A 12,030-nucleotide genomic window follows, 5' to 3' on the forward strand; every position below is an offset into this window, starting at 1 on the left:
AGCAAGGCATATAAAGAATGTGATTATTATACATAATATAAATATCAATATTATATGTAATATAAATAATATTTATATGTAGTATAAATAGTTTGCCCTAAATACACTTTCATCACATCACTCCCCTATTAAAGAGCCTACAGTGATTTGCTACAGCCCATAATAGTGATCTCCAAAGTTTTTTGGTCCTGTCCCCTATCAATGGAACAGGAAACCCTTGGCTTAGTGGAGAGAACACTAGGTCTGGAGTCAGGAAGACTTGAATTCAAATGCAGACTCAGAAACTTCCTAGCTCTATTACCTCAGGCAAGTCACTTAACATCTCATTGCCTGACAAAATGGATACACTGGAGAAGGAAATAGCAAACGGTTCCAGTATCTTTGCCAAGAAAACCCCAAATGGGTTCATGAAGGTCAGACATGACTGGAAAGATTGAACAACCCCATTAAGAAAATTTTTAAGCATGGATCCCCAATATATGTAGATCTATTTACCTGTAAACTGTAAACATTACTACTGCACTAACATATCGTGTATACTATAAAACATACAAAAATTTAATGAGATAAAGATGGAATATTTTTAAAGTATTTTTATTTTATTTGTTAGTGTAAAAAACATTTCTGCTCTTTTTACTCTTAATAATATTTTATTGGGAGCACATGATTGAAAAGGTTTCATTATTTTCCAAAAATAATATATTTCTTTATAACGATGAGATATATCACTATATAATTAATATGTAATCATATGTGTGATTATTATTATTTTTCAAAAATGATGTGTAATAATTTCAGACAGAGTGTAGGAGTCTGTTTTGTTTGCCTATACATACTCATTACAATAGTTTTGATTTTCTTTTTATGTGTAGGAGGAGGGAGGTAAGAGGGAGAAAAAACAAATGCTTGTTATTTGAAAAAATAGAATCAAATAAAAAAAAGAAAAATTACTGTGTATGTATGTCCTGAGGGATAAGACAGACTTATAAATAATAATTTTTGTTCACAATTAATTATACAATTAATTTGGTCAATGCAGTTAATAACCAAACAGGTGAGTTTCTTCTTTAAAGGTATTTTTTTTTAAATAGAAAGAAGTGTAAAATGCCACCATTATGCATTCTCATATCATCTAAGATACAGGCACCCAGGTGGAAGATGCTGGATGCCTGCTTCTGGGAGAAGACATTCTTCCATCCCCTATCACATTGACAGAACCAACCTCTTTCCAAGGATGCACAGCTGACATGGGTCTTATCTTTCAAACTACCAACCTAGGACAGTCAATCTCTGTCTCTGACATCATCAGGGGATGAAAATCCTGCTCACCCATAGCAGGAGCACCATGAACTACTCCTTCATTCTTTATCTAACGCTTCCTCCTTTGGCAGCTGTGTAAGCTTTCAAATGCCCTGCTTTCTGCTCCTGAGAGTCTGAGGCAGCTGGTGGTGCAGGAGATGAAGTGCTGGACCTGGAGTCAGGAAGACCTGAAATCTGGCCTCAGATATTCATTCATTGTGTGCCCCCAAGCAAGTTACTTAATCTCTGTTTGCCTCTGTTTCCTGATTTATAAAGTGGGGATAATAATAGCACCTATCTCATAAGGTTGTTGGAGGATCAAATGAGGTAGTATTTATAAAGCACTTAGCACAGTGCCTTAGCACGTTGTCGTTGTGTTTGTCCTTCATTTTTGAAAAGGACCATGGCATCATAGAAATGATGACATGACTCGAACTTTGTTTTGAGTGAAGGAGAGCTGTTCAAGGTCACTAGTCTCACTTTCTCCTCCTGAGCCATCTGGATCCAGTGACCAGATATTCATCAGGATGACTGAAGATAGCCCAGAATGCAATGGGAGACCTTGGCCTTTTTAGGCTGACCTTTTCAGGTACTCAGTTAGTGGGAGATAATGCCATTTAGTGAATAGGCCTCTTTAAGAAGTAGTCAGGGAATGGCCCCTTTAGTGAACAAAAGAAAAAAATAACTAAATCAAGCTGGAAGGGAAAGGGAAACAGTTACTATTGATAATCACTGTAAGCCAGGAGGGTCCAGAGAAAAGTCATGAAGTGGAGCTTGGGCAGGAACCTATTGTTGTCCAGTTTATGGGCTTCAGAGTGCACTAGGATTAAGGTTTTGGGAAAGAAAGAAAAAGAAAGAAAGAAAGAGAGAAAGAAAGAAAGGAAGGAAGGAAGGAAGGAAGGAAGGAAGGAAGGAAGGAAGGAAGGAAGGAAGGAAGGAAGGAAGGAAGGAAAGAAGGAAGGAGAAAGGAAAGGAAGGGAAAGAATGAAAGAAAAAGAAAGACATCTAGTCAGTAAATCCCAAGTTAACTGGGTAGCCTCTGGCCACCCAAATTTACCTTCCTTTGAAGAGAAGAAGGAAGGGAAGAGGGAGACAGAAGGGAGAGGATAAGCTGACCTCCCCAGGTAGCTGGGTCCCCTCTCAGGCAGCTCAGTCTAGTCACAGGTTGTGTTCTTCCTTCGTTTTTGAAGAAGACCATGACATCAGAGAAATGATGACATGACTTGCACTTGACTTTGTTACTCAGATGGACTATCCCACCCTTCCCATTTTTTTATTTCAAACAAACAAACAAAATCACCCTAACTAGATCTGACTATAGCTCTCCTACCTTTCTTGGCTAAGTTCTTAGAGAATGCTGTCTACACCTGGTATCTGTACAACTTCTCTCACTCTCTTCTAAACCCTCTACCCTCTGGTCATTCTACTGAAACAGATTTCTCCAGAATTACCAAAGATGCCTGAATAACCAAATCTAACAGCCATCCTCTTTCCTGAGCTCTCAAAAACCTAGGACACTATTGATTACCTTCTGATCCCCTTTCTTCTCTGGCTTTTCATGACATTACCCTCTCCTTAAAGGTTAACCATTATTATTGGTATTATTTTGTTCAATGGAAATGTATTTCTCTTTCACTTTAAGGTTGCATACAATTTTCTAAGTTAGATGGTGAAAATATTATCTCCCACCTTTTATACAGATGAGGAAATTGAGGTTCTAGGAGTTTAAGCAGAGAAGGGGACAGGGAAAAGATTATAAGCAGTATCATCTTCTTATAAATTTAGTGTGAGATCCATCTAAGCCAGATAATCCCAACAGCATTTATAGATGAAACTTGAAGGCAAACAATGAATGCAAAATGAATAGATTTGCCAGCATTTCTATAATAATCTATGAGGAAAATGTGGTAAGAGCTCCACATTTAGACTTTAACACCTCAGCTTCCAATATGCCATATGAGGGAGTTGAAATGGCACTTCAGAAAAAGACCAAATCTAGAATCAGGAAATCTGTGCTGGAGGCAAGTCAATTTTAAAGACACTTCAGAATTGATGTACAAGATATATGCGTGAGAAGAGTGCTAAAGAAAAGCAACAATCATGAATATTATTATTGTCTCCCCCCACAAAAAAAGGTGGCTCAAGAGACCCCAGCAAATACTAGCCCTTATCTACTTTCTCATCTCTATATTTCTATGACAATGGTCTCTGCACACATTAAGGGTATCCTTGATGAAAACATGTAAAGGGAACAAGCAGGTTTTCACAAACATTTTTCAATGGCAAACCACATCTTCACAGTCACACAGACTGAAGGATAGGAAGAATACAAGATCCTGCCATCTCTGTTGTTTCATGATTGGGACAAAAAAACCCATTTGACTCACTGGAATAAAACATGGCCATAAAGTGTGTTTTTCAATAAGGTGTGTTCTATTCAGATGTTTTAGGTAATAGTCGTATGTTTCTTGAAGAAGATCACCTGAAAAACAGTCCTTGAATTATCCATATCAAGAAAGGCATAAAACAAGGAAACATGTGCTCACCAAAGATGTTGGCAATGCAAGGATCTAAGACAACTCCAAAAGACTCATGATGGAAAATGCTGTCCACATCCAGAAAAAGAGTCTGAATGCAGAGTGAAGCTTATTATTTTGTCTCTTTTTTTTCTCTTCTTTCTCATGGTTTTTGGTTCTAATTCTTCTTCACAACATGACTTTACAAGAAAAAGAACTATGGATTTGGAATGCAGATTGAAGTATCTTATTTGCTCTCTGTCTTTTTTTTCTTCTTTCTCATGGTTTCTGCCATTGGTTCTAATTCTTCTTTATAACATTACTAAGGTGAAAATAGGTTTAATATGAATGTACATGTAGAGCCTTTATCAAATTACACACCGTCTTGGGGTGGGGGGAGGGAGAGATAGGGAGAAAATTTGGAACTCAAAATCTTATGGAAGTGAATGTTGAAAAAAAATATATATGTATGTATTTAAAAGATGTTAGCATTGTCATGGAGGATATCCTGGGCAGAATCTAGATGGAAGCAGATTCTTCCCAACTAGGGATCTTCCAGCAAAGACTCAATGATCCCTTGTGGAGTATCTTGTAGAGGACATTCTTCTTCAGATATGGGTCATATGAGATGGCCACTGGGTTCCTTCCCAACTAGGAAGAGCTGTGATTATAGATGATTATTAGTGGTCCTTCTAGTTCTAAATATGTGTAAATTGTATTGGAATGAAATGGAATTTTTAGCCCATTATCACATTGTCCTTCTAGCATCCCTGAGAAGTAAGAACAGGCCAAGGACCATTAATCCCATTATACAGAGATTTTGCTCTGTGGTTGGTCCAATAATACAAACCAAACCACCCATTTCTTGCTTGGATACAATGTTTCAGTTTTGCCAGATTCAGATAAAAACATTCGTTAAATGCCTATTAGATATTAGGTTGATAGCACTGAGAATTCACTCAAGACATTTCCAGGAACACCTTCTTGACTCTTGATAAAGAAGATTCATGACCAGAGACTCCTGGTTGGTCCTTTGTTCCCTGTGTCAGGTGGGGGGAAGGAGAGGATACTAAATAACACTGGTCACTGACCTAGGAAGAGCTGCTCAGTCAGTAAGCTTAAAAGAAGAGGTCAGAGTCTCTTCCTTATTTTTTTTGAGGTAGAAGAAATAAATAGCTGTCCTATACCTGACCTTTAGAAATAAGTATGCTGAGGAAACTTTTTTGGAGACTCTAGATATGCAGCAAATCTACATTTGTTAAAAGTGAAGGAATAATGAGCCACAAAATAAAAGAGCCTGATTCCTCCTCTTTAAGGTCAGGGTCCCCCAGGAATGAGCTTGGGCTGAACCAAAGGCCTTTTGTGGGAAGAGACTCCCTAGACTTCAGGTAACATTAGTGAAAGCAGCATGATAGCTGGCTTTTGAGTCTAGAAGATGTGGTTTAAATACCTCTTACCTCAGACACACTGGTTGTATGGCCTTGGCCAAGCCACTTAGCCTCCCTGTGTCCCTGCTAATTCTCTAAGACTATACCTTTCTGAAAAGGATCTTTATGGGTAGACCTTGAAACACAAAGCCCTTTATCCTGATGCAATCACTGATTGGGCTATAAAGAAAATACCCAAGGCTCTGTATTCTGTACTGGAGATTCAAAAACAAAAAATGAAAACAGGCCTTGTTCTCAAGGAACTTACATTCTACTTGGGAGGAAAAAACAAAATATGCACATAGCAAATATAAAATAACTTCTATGACAGGTCACTAAAACAAGCAGCTAAGTGGTGCAGCAGATAGAATGCCAGCCATGGAGTCAGGAAGACTCATCTTCCTGAGTTCAACTCTGGCTTCAGACACTTACCAGCTGTGTTACCCTGAACAAGTCATTTAACCCTGTCTGTCTCAGTTTCCTCATCTGTAAAATGAGAAGGAAAAGGAAAAGGCAAACTACTCCAGTACCCTTGCCAAGAAAACCCCAAATAGGGTCAAAAAGAGTCAGACGCAACTGAAAAAGTCACTATAAAAATATACACAAAGTAAATACAAATTCATTTCTGGGCTTAGACAGAAAGAACTAACAACTTAGAGAATCAGTAAAGGCTAGTATAAAACTCAGCACTGAAACTGAGCCTTGAATGAAGGTAGGGATTCATTCAAGAGAGTAAAGTCAAGAACTTGAGAGTAGACTAGTCATAGCAAACTGATGGCATCTTCAGGCCTGAATTAATAACAAGTATCCCATTATCACCAACGACAAACATCACTGAGAATCCGTTCTTGTTGTGAAGAACTTGTGGAAAGAACACTGAGATCAAGAACGGAGAAGTAACTTGTTCAAGGGCATATTATGTCAGTAACAGAACCAGGACTCAAATCAAGATCTCCCAGGCCAGGCCTCTCTTTCCACTGCACCAAGTTGCCTCTGGTCATTTCATCCCAAATGATTATTGGATAAGTCATTCAGCTACATACAACCAGAAGTTTGCCCAGTAATAATGGCAGTCATAGCTCACATTTATACGTCACCTTTCAGGTTGGCTTACAACTTTCCCCACAATAACGCTGCAAGGTTGATAGTGTATAATAAAACTCTATTATTATTATGTTATTCACATTTAGAGAGAAGGAAACTAAGAATGAGAGAAGAGATTGATGGCAGCAGCCTAAGGCAACAGAGATACTAAGTGTGGAAGCTCTTGGTATCAGTTCTCAAGTCTGACAAGAGGAAGCCAGTGACCTTTCCAGGAGATAGCAGAGTAGACTGCATTTGGATGCAGACAGACCTGAATGTGACTGCAACACCAGGCCCTTACTGTCTGTGTGACACTGAGAAGGTCACTTAGTCCCTCTGGGCCTCAGTCTCCTCATCTGTAAAGTCGAAATAATAAAAGTGCCTACCTCACAGGATTGTTGTGAGGGTGAAATGGAATCACATGGTTGCTTGCATGTTGTCTCCCCCACTAAGAAGTGAGCTTTTTGAGTTTGGGAACTTTTGTTTGGTTGGTTGGTTTTTGCCTTTCGCTATATTCCCCAGTACTTAGCATGGTGCCTGGCACATAGTAATTGAATACTAAACGCTTGTTGACTTGATGACATTACAAAGCACCTTGCAAATGCTAAAATTATATATTATTATTATTAAAAACCAAACACCAAAACACTGATATTGTCATTGTTAGTATTATCCATTATACAGAGTCCAAATGATGACCAGTTTTTCCTGATGCAATGAAAATGGGCAAAGGAGAAGATGAATTGCTCACACGCAGCAAAAACAAATAGGGCCATCCACAGCACAAACCTTTAAAATGGTAGGCTCCTCTTTTTCCATCTAGGAAAATGTGGTGTGGCTCCTTTAAATTTCCAGGGCCACCATCCAAGTGCCACGTCATCCTGAGCCTCTGGCTTCTTTCCTTCCACACTCTTATCCACCACCTTCTGGAAAAGAACTTTTTCTGGGGAAGGAAGAAAAAAAAAGCAAAGCATTGAAGACAGATGGCTATTTCGTGATGTGGCTGGGGTGGCTTCCTCCTGTCCAGTTAGCTCCCCCTCCTCCTCTATCCTCCCATGAAGTCTCTGAGCCCAATATGACACAAGCTTTTATTCCCTCAACTAGCTCCTAGTGGCTAAAACTACCAGGATATTCCATGTTTTAATAATGTATATTCTAGAAATTCTGACACTGTCATTAAAAAATCTTGGACAAATCAGCATCCCTCTCAAATCTGAAAAAAAGAGGGGGATCAGATTAGATGTTCTTAAGAATCAGATATTCTGGGCTCTGTCTTTTAAAGGCCCCTCCAGCTCTGACATTCTGTGTTCCATGTTCCAACTTCCCTTCCAGTTCTGAGATTCTGCGTGACAAGATCCTACTCAATTTAACATTCTGCATTCCAGGTTCTGAGGTCTCTTCCAGCTCCAACATCCAATGCTCTGCATTCCAAGATTCATTCCAGCTCTGACATTCCATGGTACATGGTACCTCTCAATTTTAACCTTACTCCAACAACTTCCCCTGACTCATTTTAATAGTAAGAAGGATTTATTATGTTTGACTATGTATATTTGTTACAAGGGTTTTGTTTTCTCCCCGTTGGAGGATGGGCAGGGTTAGGGAGGGGAGGAAGTGTTGGATAGGATAATGGGGAAAAACAGAAAAGAGAGGAAAGAAGATCCTTGAGATACCTTTTCCTTTCTTTCTTTTTTTAATGCACAGAAGGGAACAGAAGGAAGGCCAGAAAGAAGCCCAAAGAAACAAGACAGTTTTGAAGGCTACATATTGCTTCTATCACATGCTTTTCAAAAGCCTATATATAATAGAGGTCTGCAGTTTCATCTAGATCTGCTTTTTTGTTCTACTGGGTACAGGAAAATGCTCATTCTATTTGGTATTTGTTAAGTGCAGAATAAAAATAGATTAAAAAAAAGAATAGCCCTTCTTATATTACAAAGCATCTTCCTTGAAACAGCTATATAAGGTAGGCTTGGCTACATATTCATTTCCATTTTACAGAGGAAGCACCTGGCACTCAAAAAGTGGAAATGACAGCCTCAAGGTCACCCAAGGAGTCAGTGAGGACCCCTATTCAGCTCTCCTGACTTCAAAGGAGTTTCAGACCCCTTGCCAGAATGTGAGACTGATTCAGGTGTTTCTCCAGTATGGATGAGTTATACTGAGCTTTATTTACACGCTCTCATCTGCTTGGTAACATCTTGGTGATCATGTTTGCATTACATCTAACCGGAGTCCCAGGGCTCAGTCTGGGGCTGGGATCAGGACTTAGACTATGGCTAAGATCAAGGCTCAGTCTACAACCAGAAAATATTTTTTTTCTGTACGTAGATAATTTTCTCTTAAGAGTATTGAATCTGTAACCTTGATTTTTTAGCATCACTGGTCCTAGAGATTAATTAGAAGCATAGTGGAACAGTGACTACTCTGGCCCCATTTCCTGGGATGTCTTCTCCCAGCAGCAGGTACCCACCATCTCCCCCATAGGCGCTTCTGTCTTAGGTGATCTGGGCATGTGTAAACCCCATTACAATAGAATCACAGAACTTTAAAATCCTGGAGTCCTAGAATATCAGAACTGGAAGGGACTTTGGAATTCCAGATGGTAAAAAGATATGCTACGTTACTTGCTACAGATTTGAGCTTGGGCAAATCACTTAAACCCTGTCACAGTTTTCTCCTCTGTAAAATCTTTCAGCTCTAATTCCTATGATCCAATGATGACTGAACAGAGAATGAGGAAAGGGACATTAGAGATCAAGCTTTATTGATAAGCTGCAAGAGAGCAGCCAGAATGATGAAGGGAATTGGGTTATGACATATAAAGATCAGTCAAAGGATGTTTAGCCTGGGAAGGAGAAGGTCCAGGCTGAGCATGATATCTGTCTTCAGAAAGCAGGATTAGACTTGCTCTGTTTGTTTCCAGAGGGAAAAACCAAAAGCGATGAGAGGAAGGTTCAGAGGCAAGTTTAAGCCTGGTCAGGAAAAACTTAGTAAAAATGTGAGTTATCCAGAAGTGGGATGGGCTGACTGGGAAGTAGAGCATTCTTTCCAAAAGAAGAGACAACACCACTTTTTCTCAGGTGCTGTGGTGTGCTTACCTTTTCAGTTAAGGGGCAGGCCAGATGGCCGCTGAGGTCCCTTCCCAATCTGAAATTCTGTGATATTGTGACTCTGTGATCTCTATTCCAGGGGACTGGTTTGGTTTTGAGCTGGGTCTCCCTGTCAAGCCCAAGAAAGAAGTGCATTAGCACCAATCTATGGCCCAATCCCACTACCAGTCAGTTGAATAAGCTTCAGCTTGTTCCATTTTTCCAACCTGGGCTAGCCTGGTGGCTGCTCAATTCTGAGGACTCACCATATTGGTGCCACACTTAAAGATTGACTTGGCCAACTACAGCTCAGAACTCTGAAGGTCCAGGGATGCATCAGCCTCAACCTTCCAAGGAGCAGAGTTTACAGGCATGTGCCACCACAGCTGGTTTCGGTCAGCAGAACTTGTTGACCTGGGGTCTACAGACTTTTTTTTCCATATTTTTAAATACGGTATTTCAATGTAATCAATGTCCTTTGTAAATCAAGGTATTTTATTTTATCCATTTAAAACATTATTTTGAGGAGGAGGCCATAAGCTTCACCAAAATGCCGAAGGTTGAAAAGCCCTTACCTATTCCAGCCTCCCACAAAGAACCCCAGATTTTAGAAATGAGAAAATGTGGCCGATGAGGGAAAATCATCTGTCCCAAGGTTGTTAAAGTTCCAGCTGAGAATCCTCAGGCATTGTTGGAACTGGCCTTTTTCCTTATTGAGAAGGAGTGAAGAGGCTGTGAGTGTGGGGAAAGCGGGCTGCCTTTCCTCCTCCAGGGCCTGGGCAGCCATACAGCAGGCCGGGCCTTTGCCTGGGCTGGGCCTGAAGTACATTCCTTTGCAGAGCAGCCACTCCTGGGTGGCCCATCCCCCACACTGCCACGTAGTCAGGCGGTCTGCAGCAAGCGAGGGGAAAGGAGGGGAAGGGAGGGGAAGGGAGGGGAAGGGAGGGAGCTGCTTTCCTCTCCTCTTTCTCCTCCTCCTCCTCCTCCTTCCTCTCCTCCTCCCTCCAGAACAATTCTCCTCCCCTAATTCTTTGGAGCCCAAAAGACACATCTACTTCCATAAGACCAAAAAGACACACACACACACACACACACACACACACACACCATACAAAGTACATGGAACATACGGATAGATTTTAATGCATATTCTGTAGGCATCCATATACACACAATACTAACATATAATGCGTGACCACATCTGATAGGCATTCAGTCTTAACACATAATGCATATACCTAGTATACACAGATATAAACAGTAAGTAGACACAAATCTACTTGTACATACCTATATAATACAATCAGTAAGTCTACATCCTTTCCAAGTCTTGTATAAACGAAGCTCCTTCCTTCCCTCCTTTCCATGTGTCCTGACATCTTCCTCCAGGGATCTTCCATCCAAGGCCAAATGTGATTCTAGAGAAAGAGCAGAGGCTTTAGAAACAGAGAAGCAGAAAGCAAAAGCTGGCTCTGCCCTTTGTGAACTTGGGAAAGTCACCCTCTCTGGACTTCAATTTTCTTAGTATAAAAGGAGGGAGGGTAGAACCAAATGCTCTGAGGTCCATAAATCTGTGATTCCATGGACGCTGTTCTAGGAGGAAAGGAGCGGAACATAGCTGAGACCATAGCCCTCCCCATTCTTTTCTCCTCAAAACTTGCTTTCCTCATTTTACTCCATCAGAGATACTTCCTTGGCCTCTGACTCTGACTCACCCTAGTGAGGATGGCCAGGACACTCTTCCTTGGGATGTCAGGCTGCTAGAATCAGGAACTGGGATTGTAATCATTAGGAAGGTATGTCCTCAGATAAGAAGCTTAGATTCCGGACCTGGGAGCAGAGGTGGCTCTGGGAAATTTGAGGCAGATTAAGTCCCTTGTAGGGAAAGACAAGAGGCAGGCAGAGCCGGGGTTTAGAATCAAGAAGACCTGAGTTCAAATACAGTCTCAGACACTTGCTAGCTATGTGACCCTGTGCAAGTCACTTAACCTTCGTTTTATCTTAATCCACTGGGGAAGGAAATAGCAAACCACTCTAGAGTCTTTGCCAAGAAAACTGTATGGACAATATGGTCCACAGAGTCATGAAGAATCAGACATGACTGAACAACTGAACAACAAAAGGGAAGGACAAATAGATGAGTGATATGGAGAGAGCCATCATAATTTCATAATTAAATAGAATATATTAAAAGTTTTAGTGCAGTTTTAAGATTTGCAAGCTTAAAGCTGCACCAAGACTTTGGGGACACATTGTATTATGCTCTAAGGTTTGCAAAGTGCTTTATGTGAATCATTTTCTCATTTGGTTCTCACAACCCTTCTGTGAGAGAAGTACTACAGAGATTATTATTCCCATTTTATAGATGAGGAACCTGAAACTCCAAGACATTAAGTGAATTGCCTATAATCACATAGCAATTAAGTGCCAGAGGCAAGATTCAAACCCAGGTCTATCAACTATGTGTCCAGGGCTCTTTCCACTAGACCACACTGCCTTTCCTCAGTGTAGAGGAAAGAATGATGCACTCTCAAATCTGGATTCTGGACCCCAGTGAGCCACTCACCAGGTGACCTTGCACAAGAGACATTCCCCTCTTCAATTCAATTCCTT

General features: G+C 40.5%; 1 long non-coding RNA gene across 2 annotated transcripts; it reads right to left on the reverse strand.

Moving 5' to 3' along the window:
* Positions 1-733: 733 nt before the first annotated feature.
* On the reverse strand, positions 734-10,917 carry LOC140505149 (uncharacterized). 2 transcript variants are annotated; one of them, XR_011967394.1, is made up of 3 exons: positions 10,708-10,917; positions 9,427-9,547; positions 734-7,268 (listed from the first exon to the last, which is right to left on the reverse strand). It is a non-coding gene; the product is annotated as an uncharacterized lncRNA (long non-coding RNA). The 2 variants fall into 2 exon arrangements; XR_011967393.1 differs by lacking the exon at positions 10,708-10,917 and adding an exon at positions 9,993-10,279.
* Between the last annotated feature and the right edge of the window lie 1,113 nt (positions 10,918-12,030).

The sequence above is a fragment of the Notamacropus eugenii genome, chromosome 5 (assembly GCF_028372415.1).
Source record: "Notamacropus eugenii isolate mMacEug1 chromosome 5, mMacEug1.pri_v2, whole genome shotgun sequence".
Classification (NCBI taxonomy): domain Eukaryota; kingdom Metazoa; phylum Chordata; class Mammalia; order Diprotodontia; family Macropodidae; genus Notamacropus; species Notamacropus eugenii.